This window comes from Amblyomma americanum, chromosome 11, assembly GCF_052857255.1.
Source record: "Amblyomma americanum isolate KBUSLIRL-KWMA chromosome 11, ASM5285725v1, whole genome shotgun sequence".
Lineage (NCBI taxonomy): Eukaryota > Metazoa > Arthropoda > Arachnida > Ixodida > Ixodidae > Amblyomma > Amblyomma americanum.
In genome coordinates this window covers 113586002-113599826 of record NC_135507.1, presented here as the reverse complement: position 1 = coordinate 113599826, position 13825 = coordinate 113586002, and the positions used below count along the sequence as shown (strand labels likewise).

Sequence of the window (13825 nt, the reverse complement as noted above, 5' to 3'; positions counted from 1 at the left end):
AATTAACCCTTTCCTGTGCCAGCAAACTTCTTAATCTCTTATCCCAGCAAAGTTCTTAACCTCACCCGTCCACCTAACCTTCTGCCGCCCCCTGCTAAGCTTGCCTTCTCTTGGAATCCACTCCGTTACCCTTAAGGACCAGCTGTTATCTTGCCTTCGCATTCCATGCCCGGTCCAGGCCCTTTATTCTTCTTGATTTCGACTAGGATGTCATTAACCCGTGTTTTGTTCCCTAGGACTTCTTAAAAAGGGAGCGTTCTTGTGTGAGAGCATCAATCGAATTTTGAATCGAAATGCAGCTACTAGCGGTGCACTCAAAGTCTTTATTAACACTGAACCGTTGGGCGGGAAAAAGGTAGCAGATAATCTGAGCAATTATTATGTGTGTCAGGCAGATGGGAATCCCATGGATGTGAAATGCCTTGATTTGCAAGTTGTTTCCGGTGTATACCTGTTGGAATATATTTTGAGTTGTTTCATTGAGTATACAGTATTCTCTAAAAGAATGCAGCTGCTAAAGTCACGGTTATTCATAAAAGCGCAGGCAAAAGTAATGTCTGGAATTATCGGCCAATACTACCTAATTTCTTTTCCATAGTGACTAGAAAAGGTAACAGTAAATCCTTTAGCCAAAAAGGTTTTAGGTAACACTTCTCCGTTGAAAAGTGCTTATCTTATAGCCGTTCGTGCCGAACTTCTCACTCTTAGCTCATTCATTGATTTTTCAAAAGCGTCGCGTCGATTAAAGAATAGCGTTACCATAGCAGGAGCATGACGATTCACGCGAGAAATTTCAAATTATTCCGTCCAACTTAAGTTATCAAGTACAACAAATAAAACAAAATGATTCATCAAATTTCAGTCACTTATAGTTAGTTATCAGTAGTACATTGCAGAACCATACTAACATCTTAAGCACCCGAAAAAAAAAGATGCGTGGATTATATCTCATTTCTGTGCCGATTTCAAACTCCAATCCTCGAGCACAATCTTCCGTCTGATTTGAACGAGTACCAAAACATCAAACATCCAACGTGTGTTCAACTGCTGCAGCTTTTTTCCGAATTGTAATCCACGTTTTTGCTCCCGACTAGGCTTTCCTTGTGGATGTTCTTTTTGTCTGTTTGATTTTGAACAAATATATGTATTTCCATTGTTTCTAGCAGTTTGTGTCGTTCTCGAAATTTTTCTATCATTATGTAGACCATCGTTGATGTTAAACTGCGCTTTTGGGTTTTTTTTTCCTTCCTTTAAAAGAGCACACTGTCATGTGTACACTGCCCGCCAGCAGCAGTGTCGGTGGCGTGGCAGTATCTCTCCGGTCTCTTCGCCTTCCTGGATTGCGGCGCGCGTCGGGTTTCTTTGCTTGTCATCTGTGGTAATTAGCAGTAATAAACCCGGACCTCGAGGTGCGACTGCTCGCTTTTACGGCCGCGATGGGCATCTAGCCCTATGCGTGCGCACGAAGAGCCGTGCGAGTGACTCCGGAACTCCCGACAGAAGGAGGCGGCAGAGGAAAATTGAAACAATATGCGCGAAGGCAATGCCCTGGCTCGCGCTTGCCCGAGAAGGTCGCGCGGCGGCACGAGCAGACGATTTTCACGGCTACCGGAAGTGTGTCCGTGACGTCGTGGCTGCCGTAGCTCCAGCGAACGAGAGCGTGTGGTGGCCTGGCGACGTCATTGGTATTGTGACGTCTTTCTTCCACGATTTTAGTTCCAAAATCGGTCACTACGAGCCAACCAATTGGCCCGCGAATTTAAAAAAAAAACACGGTTTTTAAAAGTTCATAATAAATTGCCGGCTCAGTTCTGAAGTCTCATACTTGGTGTGAATGCTTCTTAGCATCATTTCTAAGATTGAAAACATTTACAAGTGACTTTTTTTTCGTTGCATAGTCCCTTCAATGCGAAAACATTAGATAGCTCAATCTCTAGGTCATGTCCGCTAGAAGCGACGCATAGTGAAGTCACGAGCTGACGAGTCATGTGATGAAGATGATCGCATCACATCATGTATTAACGGTAATTTACACACCATATTAATGCGAATTAATATAATTGGGTAACATAAAGACAAGCTATTATAATTTGTGATGACATCATATGAGTGTGACGTCATTCCAAGTCCGTTGACAAAAGTGCAATGTGCAGTCTTGCCAGGTAACGTGACATACTATCTAATGTGACGTTTTAACAAGTCACGTGACCACGGTGCAATGTGGCGACATACCAGGTTGCGTGACAAACTATGTAAACGCCATACCTAGTGACGTGAGAGCGATGCAATATGACGTCATACAGAGTCGCCGCCCACACACTAATGCCGACTCCCTAATCTATGAAGGTGTTGATGAAATCCTAGCGATGGCATGTTTTCGTTGAGTCAATTAGGGCACGAAAGATCGCCACAGGTTCCGGCTAGACATCTGCCGCGCGGCCGTATTGCATCCGGGCACCCAGTTGGAGTCGGAGAGTTGGGCCGCATACTCAGCCGCTCACTGGGTGAGCTCGGCGATGCGAGCTTTAAGCCTCGACTCCATGTACGCAAAAACTCACTCGTACTCGTGAGAAATCATGAACAAACCGGAAACAGCTTTGTGGGGCTCTGACTGGCCAGTCGCGTGGGGGACTTCCGGGCCACGAGCGAAATTTTCTCTGGGGGCAGATCCGAGCGACACGGCAAGCGACACATGCATTTTGCTTCGCGCGACGGCCCCACAAAGCCGTTTCCGGTTTGTTCGTGGTTTCTCACGAGTATATCTCACAAAACACTACCAGCGCGTCGTCTTGGTGATCGCCACAGTCGAGGAAAGTTTTAGTTTTGTAGCTGAGAGGCAGACCCACATGATTTAAATAATTAAAAAAATCCACTTGTTGGTTACGAAAGGCTAACAGCATTTGGAGCGGGCTACGCGAGCGGGCGTACTGCAGGGAGATATGCGTGTCGAGGCGCGGGTACCGGCGCTCGATCCACCGTGCCGCTGCGCTCCAACTGTATATACGTGCAGAAACACTCGCGGCGAGCATTCTCACTGGTGTATTATAGTTTACTCACTAACAATCAGATTGCGGTGACAGTTTATGGGAGTGTTTTTACTAAGCCGGAGTGCACAGGCACCGAACGAAAGCACCTCCCCCGTGAATCCGTGATGTGACTTTGTCTCCGCAAGCACGCCGTTGGTTATCTCCACTGCCGCTACACCACTGCCGTAGATGATGAAATAACTTTATTTGCACCCGTCAAGGAATCAGAGGGCGAAAAAGACGAGTCTTGACCGCCGTCATCTTCCTCCCCTTTCAGCAGGCTGGGATCCCTTGGGATTCAGGAAATATTTCTCTTGCCCTGACTGTGAGGCACACTCACAAAATTTTAAGAGAGAGAACAGGTTACGGGCGTGTTTCTAAGCTTGAGTGCGCACAGCCCGGAGTCCGGTGCGCACGTCGCGGGTGCGCGTCGCCTGCCGCCTTCGCTTGCATGGAGGTTGCCCACAAGCGACAGAGCGAGCGTCGCCGTGCCGCCTTGTCGCGTCGCTCGCTCTTTCGCGCACATGGAGTCCAGGCTTTAAGTTTTCGGTTGTGATTTTGCCGGCGCCACTAATGGATAAGGCAATGCCGGGCCTCCCAGAGGTGGAGCGGGTGGTTGTCCACATCCGAGGGCGCCTCTGAGAGCTGAGTTTGAGTTTCGGAGGAGCGAAGGCCATAGACCAATTGTTCGGATCAAGACTGGTAGCTTTGCTCAAGTATGGGTGTCGCTGTGTTAAAATTTTGCCTGAACTTGGCCCATTCTTGGAGTCGAGCTTGTGTTGTGGGTCGCGCGAAAGGATGGGTCGTAATCGTAGTGTTGAGGAAACAGTGGTCGCTTCCGAGGGCTTCCTCGGTGCTGACCCACCCTGCACAGTGAATGTTGCGGGTGAAAGTCAAAAATATCTCCAAAGAGCAATGCACAGCTTTCTGGGTGTACAAACTCCGGGTCCATGCAGTACTTGTGCACCATCCAGGACCCCAGCGGGACGGCGTGCTCTTATACAGGCTCTGAGAACGTTGAGCTGGATCAACCGTTCAAAGTAAACGACCTGAGGGGGCAGCGACTGGAAGACCGCCCTGGTCACCTTCATTCCTAAAGCTGGCGAGGCCATCATCACGGACAACCTCCGTCCCATCTCTCTGACTTTCTGTGCTGGCAAACTCATGGAGGTGATGGTGCGCGACAGGTTTTCCGAGTTCATGGAATCCCAAAACTTTTTCGCAGACACCATGTTCGGGTTCGCCGACACAGATCTGCACAGGATGTCCTGCTACAACTCAATCGGGCTGTCCTCGAATCTGTCGAATTTTCCCACAATGAAAAGGTCGTATTCGCCTTGGATATGAAAGGAGCATTCGACAACGTTACCCACGAGATCATTCTCATCCACCCCTCTCAAACTAACTTCGGTACAAACGCATTTCAATACATTCGGCAATTTTTGACCGACAGACACCCTTACATTCGAATCGAGGATAAGGAATATGGTCCTTTTCATTTAGGAACGAGGAGTACACCACAGGGCGCAGTGCTCTCTCCCCTGTTATTCAATCTGGCTATGATGCACCTACCGGCCCGGCTGGGCGCTGTCGCCGGTGTGCAGCATGTGCTGCACGCCGATGACATCACCCTGTGGACCACGCAGGGATCCGTCGGAGACACTGAGGCCAACCTGCAGGAGGCGGCGACCACAGTGGACCGTTATGCTGGCCTCTGCGGCCTCTAATGCTCCCCTAAAAAGTCTGAATTTGTGCTCATACGCCCCTCACCAATGTGCACAGCGAAAATCGCATTGTCTCTTGAGACGGGTTCAAACTCTAAAAATATCAATGTCCGGGCACTGGGGCTCTTCATATATCAACAGAGACGGTCAGGAATGACATTGGCCAAATTCTGTCAGGAGGGGGACCAGGTGGGCCGCTTTTCCTGCCGGGTTTCTGACATGCGCGCGTGGTTACGGTGCAAGGACGCCTTGCGGCTGGCGCACGCATTGGTAACCAGTAGAATTCCATATTCGACTCCGTACCTTCACCTCAAGAAGCAAAACGAGGAGGCACTCGAAGTCATCCTCCGCAAAATTATTAAGCAGGCTCTGGACCCCCTGAATACCTCCAACCAGCTCCTCCTGTGGCTGGGCATGGCGGTGAACACATTTCGGGAGCTCCGGAAAGCCCACTTGACCAACCAATGTACACGTCTCTCGAAGACATCGTCGGGTCGCCGCCTCCTTGCCCGACTACACATTCAACACGCCAAGCTCATGGAAGAGCGAGTGCGTATTCAATCCCAGTGAAGATGCGCCCTCCATGTGCGCACTCTTCTCGCGAACGTGAACCGTGAGGGCCTTAATGGTCGGCGCAGCTGGCGCGGGTGGAAGCCCTGGCCCGCCACTATGCATCGAAACCAGGCGTATTCTACGTGCATGCCTCCGGCCCCCACCATGGGGGATGGTACACGTCGCAGTCGTCCACCAATCCAAAACAGTTAACGGCCTTACTGTCCGAGCCCGTGATATAACACACGCCGAGGAGGTTGCCATTGCGTTGGCTGCATCTCATTCCATTCCCAAAACAATTATTTCAGTGTTGGCCAGATGTTTAGGGCAATCCCCCAAGGTAGAGTAAATTTGCAATATGGGAGTAACTACTCACTGGCATCCACCCGAACGCAGCCATAGTAGCCGTACAGCTTTCTCAGCTATACAGCTTTCTGTATACAGCTTTCTCCGAAACTTCGTAAAGAAAAGTTCTTATTTCAAAATTACATTCCTTCTTCCTTATTACAATTTTACTCCACCATGGGGGATTCCACTAAACATTTGACCAACACTGTTCCCAGTTCGAGTTATTGATCAATTCGCTCTCGCCCTACCATAAGCTTGCCGTCCCGGTTAGCTCACTTTGTAGAGCGACTGCTCCGGTGAAGCGGTGGTTCCGGGTTCGAGCCCCGGACCACGACGAACTTTTCTCCGGAGCTTTTGCCCCGGAGGGCGCAGCGGGGTATGTGGAGCTTCTTCAAAGCGTACATCCCTGAGGAAGCCGGGCATCGGGCCGGGGGACGCTTGTACCCATTTTTACCGGTGGGTTGCCGGCGGTGGGTTTCGAACCAACCACCTTCCGCAGAGCAGGATACCGCACCTAGCCTACCGCCTTCTCCAAAACAGCGCCTAAACCGGGGGCCCCGCTCACCGGAATATCGTTTGGGCTCCTGCTCACATGTGCCTTGAGTGGAATGAGGCAGCCGACGCAGCCGCCCCTGCGCTCTCTCACCGGGCATTCCCCTCCGACCCCGACAATCATGAGCTCGAATTCACTACAGCTTACCCCTTCAAAGACATTGTTTTACTTTATCAATCTGGGCACAGCCTCTATCCGCGCCCGTGTAAAAGTCTCTCAAAGGCGAAGGAGCGGCTTCTGCTCCGCCTGTATACTAACACTTTTCTGTTCCCGGCAGCTCTCAAACACTTCGATCCGTCTTTCTCGAGCAGCTGTCCGCACTGTGCGGAGAATTCTTCGTACATCTACCACATGGTGTGGGCCTGCCCCTCCAACCCTGCTATCCCCCTCACTCCAACCCAACTTGGGATGACTGGGAGATGACCCTGCTGGGCTGCTCTGACCTGTAGCCCCGTAGGCTCTGACCTGTAGCCAAGAGCCTTGGCTGAGCGAGCCCGGGCAGCGACCGACGCCACTGGGGTCCCGAACTAGCGACCTCCAGCTAGTAAGTTTGTAATGGCTGGCCCCCCTCTGTTTCAGCTCAATCACAAACTCCTGGAAGTGTATCTGCATATAATTGTTTTCCAACACGGCCACCAGCGATGTCATCTCTGGCTGATCTCAATGTTGAGGCAATAGTGCCGACTACATTGGCGTCAAAAGTTTTAGCAACCGTTCGTTGTACAGCGTTCTGGGTGATGTCATAGCAATTCTCTTTGCGTATACCTCACATAGTTTAATCAAGTTGGGGGCTAGTTTGCGACAAGTATTCGGACCGATCACATATGCACCTTCAAATGCATGCTTTAAGGCGCGGTTAAGGTGTCCACCGAGATGTCGAGCTGTGAGAGCTATTGCACTCTTTCCTCTCCTCAAAACACATGCTTTCGCATTTCTCCACGTAGGCACGTATAAGTGCCCTCAGAATTTTCTTCACAGCCACATATTTACTAGAACTTGAAAAACAAGCTTCAAATTATTTACACTCACTTTCAGAATGTTGTAAAAGAATTCGCTAAACATAAACTCTGAAAAAACGAAACCCGTGGCTTTTAGGCGTCGCAGTAAGCCGGCTTAATGCCGCCATGCACTTTGTTTAAGGATTGGTTCGGACTTGCATATTAACAGCGCAACGACAGCACAAAAGAAGGGGATGACACAACAGCGCTGTTTTTTTCCATTCGACAAAAATGGAACTATGATAAAACGACAACAATTTGAGGAAGGCATCAGCGGAATTTCCGCACTCTTCTTGGAATGCTATAACACTATGCTTATCGATGTGGTCATTCACATTGTCCTCTGCTTTTGTGCCTTGTTGCGCTGTTATATGGAATTACAGAGCCGATCACCCTTGTCTAGAGCGCTCGAGCGGTGTGCTGCAGAGCAAATGAAGTTTAATGTTATCGCAGCTGTTTTGCTGAGGGCAATTAAGGCGCTGGTGTGTGCGCGTTTCATATGAATATTAGGCTTCTCTTCAGCGCAAGTATTATCAATGAATGTCAATACCTACTATATAATTTCGCTTTATTTCCGGCGGACTGCACCGCTCAAGCGCTCTAGAGAAGTGTGATCGACTCTGTATGTAATCAACTCGCCCAAAATATTATATGATGGGTTCGGCACTCATGAAAATAGTTCTTGGCGGCCGCCGCCGCTGTGGCTCAGTGGCTGCTGACCTGAAAAATATAGTGCGATCCCAGCCGAAGCGGTCGAATTTGATGGAGGTGTACTGTGCTTTCAGTGCACGGTGAAGAACACCAGGTGGTAGAAATTTACAAAACCCTTCACTGCGGCGTCCCTGACAGCCTGAGTCGCTTTGCGTTGTTAAACCCCTCAAAACCTTCAGATAGTTCCAGCGGTCAAAAGCGAAGGTGTGATTTTTAATGAGAATTTATTATTAAACGATCACGTCGAAAAGGTGCACAACAAAATGTGTAAGGTTCTCGGTGTTTTTTGTTGACTGAGATGATTCAGGCCGACACGTATTAAGCTAATGTTGTGTAATGCACTGTTTTCTTCTGTTGCTAATTATTGGTTTTTCATACGGGGTACCATGTCCATCACTAATATCAACCACTTGCATATCCTTCAAAAGTAAGCTGTCCAAAAGTGTTTTGAATACTCCGCGACTAGAACACATTGAGCTTATGTTTAAGGCACTTGCCATCCCCCCCTTCCTCATTTTTACGAAACTGTACTTTGCAGAAGGTGTTACGCAAGTTTTGTTGAAAATAATTGTAATAATTTGCAGCTGTCAGGATTAAAGTGCAAAGAGCCTGTAGTAATGTACGCGAACATAAATACTATACACAAACTATACACTATACATACTGTACACGAACGAGTTTTAAATGTCTTGCAGATATGACCCGCACAAATTACCGTTATGAAATGTTGTGCTACACTCTGCAGCATTTATGAAATAAGGAATCCTAATAGCTAAACAATGCCAACTCTGTCATTTTCAACACGTCTCTTGCAATGTTTTGTCCCTGTAAGTGCTCTTGATGTTTTTGTGGACACATTGGTGTGTACCACGGACAGGACTCTGAAGGGTGGGTCTCCCACGTCAAGCCTTCACACTGGTTTTTTGCCGGCGCGCCCAACATCCTCATGATCTTAAATAAAGATTTGTTCGTTCGTTCGGTCGTTCGTTTCTTCGTTCGTTCCTTCGTATTTCAGGTAAGCAGCCGAGCACCGTAACCACCGATCTGGCAGAAAGCTAGAATAGAAATGATTCTCCAATTTCGTTGGTGCTAGGTCGTCGACGGCAATCGCGTCGCTCGAAGAGCCACATGTGCGTCGAAGTAAGACAAGAAATGGGGTTACCGGGGAGCACCCCTGCATCCGTGATCGAAAACAGCGACATCTGTGCTTGGCAGAAGCTGCTGGACCGTCCGCACAACAGCGACCAGAAAGGCATCTGCATCTCTGTAGGTCTGCGAATTTGAATCAATGCTACTTTTTTCACTGTTGTTCTCAGTCTGTGTGCTAACAGCCCGAGCTTTGTTTGTCGCCGCAGGAAGGAAGGCCAAGAGTCCCCGAATGAGCGCAAACACTGAGGGGCGAGAAGGTAGCAGATGTTGGCAACCGCGGCTATCTTAGCGAATCGGTCACGCATCAAAGTACTTTTGTAGCCCGGACGCAGCACATAGGACGCGAAGGCGAGGATGGACGCAGTGTGAGGGTGTTTTTGCCACGGGTCATTCGGAGGATACTCAGGGTGCGTAGTACGAGAGGCTTAGTCCAGTGGAACTTTCAATCCAGAGGCCACAGCATGCAAACAGAACTTATGGGACATCGGTAGGAGAAGCATTTCGTATCCGATAAGGCAACTGTAGCATGACTGCGCAGATACTCCCGCCGCACAGTTCCGCGCCTATATAATCAAATTCTTGAATGAAGCAATCGTTCTTCTTGTTTTGGCCATCATGCTGTTGCGTCGTCCTTGCTAGTTACATGGTGTAAGAAGTAGCCGCCGCGGACCGAAGCCCAGCAGCAACGGCGCGGAATGGACCTACTGAAGGTGCCGGAACCGTTGCGTCTATCGGACAACCTACCAAAAAAATGGCAGCGCTTCAAGCAAAGGTTCGAGCTGTATCTACAAGCAACGACAGTATCGAAGGCCCCCAAAAATGATGCTTCAAAAGCTGCACTCTTGCTGAGCTTTGCCGGAGACGAAGCGCTCGACATCTTCAACAATTTCCAGTACGGCCCCGGTGAAAGCAAGGAAAGTTACGGAACTGTGGTGCAGAAGTTCGACGCTTATTTCTTCGACGTGAGCAACGAAATTCATGAAAGATATGTATTTCGTTAAAGGAGTCAGATGGAGATAGATTCTTTTGAGAAAATTGTGCGCGACTTAAAGAAACAGGCAACCCAGTGCAATATTGGGGATCAGCACGATTCACTGATTAGAGACCAAATTGTGTTTTGTACAAATAACTCAACGCTTCATCAAAGAATGCTCGCCGAGAAAGACCTAACGCTACTAAAAGCTGAAGAATTGTGCAAGGCTGCAGAATCGGAGGCACTAAGGAGTAAAGTTTGTAATAAGTCGGAAGTCTGCGTTGAGAGTGTTTTAAGTCGCACAGTGTCAACTAAAAAACAGCAGCAACGCGATAAAAAGCTGTGTCACGATAATCAAGAGTTCTGCTGCAGGAAATGCAGCCGTAAACATAGGCCTAAACAGTATTCAGCGTTCGGTAAGATATTTATATTGAAGAAGTTGGCGCGGAACAACGAGGACAAGCGAGACAAACAAAGACGAGCGCTACTCATACCTGAAGGTTTATTCCAGACAATTCTCGAATAAATAGTGAAACCAACAACAACAAAAAAACGTCATGAACACCACATGTTACTCCGTGAATCCCAATGATTTGGTTAGGAACAGATACTCCCTATCAGAGAAGCGGACGGAAGTCTGACTAATGCACTTATCGCCATTGATGCGCATATGAAAGGCTTCCATGAGCCACGCGTGAGTTGCTTCCTGTGCCTGAATAGGGTGGTCGTTTTTTCGAAATGCAGTTTACACTGGATTTTCTTTCCTGGTCGTTTGTACTGTACGTGCGGCAATGTTTAGGGAGGTTACCAAGAGGATCTCCCCCGAGCAATCTTCGGTGTTCTCCTAATCTCTCGTTGACGCATCGTTTAGTTTAGCCGGTGTATAGTGCGCCACACGACAGCGGCAATCTGTACACAACCCCCCTGGCACAGGTAACGAACGGGGCTTTGTGTTTGATGCTGCATTCATTTCTTGTTTTTCGTACCGTTCTTTCGCCTCCTTCTTCCATCCGGTTGTGCACCTGTGAACAGATTGCTCCCAGCTTCCGAGGAACGGAAAATACAATCGGAATTTGATAACGACGGGCAACATTTTTCACTCCATGCGCCAATCTGTGCACGTATAGTATGACTGCACAATTTCGACGCCCTGTTTCCCGGAGATTAGGTCGCGACCATCCTTGATCCACCTTACCATTCTTCTACAAGCTTCCACGATTATATGCTGAGGGTACCCGCTTTCTTTCAGCCTCTCCACCAGGGACTCGACGCTTTCCTTGATAGCATGTGAGCAAGACTTAGTGATCGCCGCTTTCAGTCAGGAAGTGACTATCCCGTTCTTTACGACTTTGGAATGACCGGATGAATAATCAAGCAACGCTTTTTTGGCCCCAGGGTGGTAAGCCCAACAAACATGCTTGGGGCGAAAATGCAAAGACAGATCTAGGAACTGGAGCCTTACATCTCTTGGTACTTCTACAGTGAAATTGAGACCAGGGCCGCACTCCTTAAAAAGTTTTAGCACATTGACGACGATGCGTTGCTGGTTGGATTCAAAACACAACACTAAGAAGTCATCAACATACCTATATGCGTCCAAAATCATCCCTACTGATTTCTTTTCTATGGATTTATCGACCTTAGCCAGAAAAATGTTGCTAAGGATGGGGACAACGCGAGACCCGATGCAAACACCAGTTCGCTGTACGAAAAATTTCCCGTTCCACCCTATGACCGTTCAAGGAGAAGAAGATAAATGAAGAAGCTGTGGCTTCGGCGCTCCGCCACAACCTGGAGAAACTAGCGAATGGCATCAAGGAGGCTCAAGACCCTCATCTAGCCGCCTTTTTTACGGCAAAGCCCCACAAGGAAGGAATTCCGTTCCAGGCAATCGTGTCCGAGCGGAACACGTGGCAATTACTGATGGCCGTGTACCTTCAGAAACATCTGGAGAGCCTAAGCGTGGAGGACCCTTTCATGGTGGAAAATTCTGAGGCAGTGGTGAGTCTTCTCAGCAACAGCAACCCAGGAAAGTGTACCGCTTTCAGCGTGGACATTGAGGACCTGTACTATTCAATGCCAAATAACGAGATGATAAAAAGTGTCCAGGAATGCATTATGGAGCACAACGACGAGGCCGCATTCGTGCCCCGATGTGGTGTATCTGTTGGGTCTTTTTGGAGATACTCACGTTTTATCTCAAATCAACGGTCATAGGGCAGAACGGGAAATTTTTCTTACAGCGAACTGGTGTTTGCATCGGGTCTCGCGTAGTCCCCATCCTTAGCAACATTTTTCTGGATAAGGTCGATAAAGCCTTAGAAAAGAAATCAGGAGGGATAATTTTGAAGCCATGTAGGTATGTTGATGACTACTTAGTGTTGTCTTCTGAGCCCAACCAGCAACGCACCGTCGTCAATGTGCTAAATCTTTTTAAGGAGTGCGGACCTGGTCTCAATTTCACAGTAGAAGTACCAAGAGATGGAAGGCTCCAGTTCTTAGATCTGTCTTTGCATTTTCGCCCCAAGCATGTTTGTTGGGCTTACCACCCTGGGGCCAAAAAAGCGTTGCTTGATTATTCATCCGGTCATTCCAAAGCCATAAAGAACGGGATAGTCACTTTCTGTCTGAAAGCGGCGATCACTAAGTCTTGCTCACATGCTATCAAGGAAAGCGTCGAGTCCCTGGTGGAGAGGCTGAAAGAAAGCGGGTACCTTCAGACTATATTCGTGGAAGCTTGTGGAAGAATGATAAGGTCGATCAAGGATGATCGCTACCTAAACTCCGGGAAACAGAGCGTCGAAATTTTGCAGTCATACCATACCTGCACAGATTTGCGCATGGACTGAAAAATGTTGCCGGGCGTTATCAAATTCCGATTGTATTTTCCGCCCCTCGGAAGCTTGGAGCAATCTGTTCACAGGTGCACAACTGGATGGAAGAAGGAGGCGAAAGAATGGTACGAGAAACAAGAAATGAATGCAGCATCAAACACAAAGCTCCATTCGTTACCTGTGCCAGGGGGGTTGTGTACAGATTGCCGTTGTCGTGTGGCGCACTATACACCGGCCAAACTGGACGATGCTTCAACGAGAGATTAGGAGAACACCGAAGATTGCTCGGGGGCGATTCTCTTGATAACTTCCCTAAACATTGCCGCACGTAAAGTACAAACGACAAGGAAAAGAAAACCCAGTGTAAACCACTTTTCGAAAAAACGACCAACCTATTCAGGCACAGGGAGCCACTCACGCGTGAGCTCATGGAAGCCTTTCATATGCGCATCAATGGCGATAAGTACATTAGTCAGACTTCCGTCCGCTTCTCCGTTAGGGGTATCTGTTCCTAACCAAATCATTGGGATTCACGGAGTAACATGTGGTGTTCATGACGTTTGTTTGTTTTTGTTCTTGTTGGTTTCACTATTTATTTGAGCATTGTCTAGAATAAACCTTCAGTTGTGAGCAGTGCTCGTCTTTGTTTGTCTCGCTTGTCCTCGTTCTGCGCCAACTTCTTCAGTATGCATATCTACCAACTAGCCCAACTTTCTGCTCTCCTAAAAGGTAAGAAATGTCATTCTTGCCGCAAGTTCAACCATTTTGCAAGTTGTTGCCGGAAGTCGACCACAGTCAGTGAAGTCGTTAAAGTCGACGAGAATGACTTTGAAATTCTTGAAATAAGCTCCCAAATAGTCACAGGAAGGACTGGACAGTTAAAGCACGTGTAAGTGGCCGTGAAGTTACGTTCAAGGTGGATACAGGCTGGCAGGCAAGCTTGCTACCGTTTTAAAT

At 48.3% G+C, this 13825-nt stretch overlaps 1 protein-coding gene and 1 pseudogene across 1 annotated transcript in view; one reads left to right on the top strand and one right to left on the bottom strand.

Annotated features, from left to right (window-relative positions):
- The window catches only part of LOC144110070 (arrestin domain-containing protein 3-like), a 547381-nt gene that overhangs the window by 483417 nt on the left and 50139 nt on the right, over positions 1–13825 (bottom strand). The window lies entirely within an intron of this gene.
- LOC144109855 (uncharacterized) lies at positions 9757–11437 on the top strand (annotated as a pseudogene).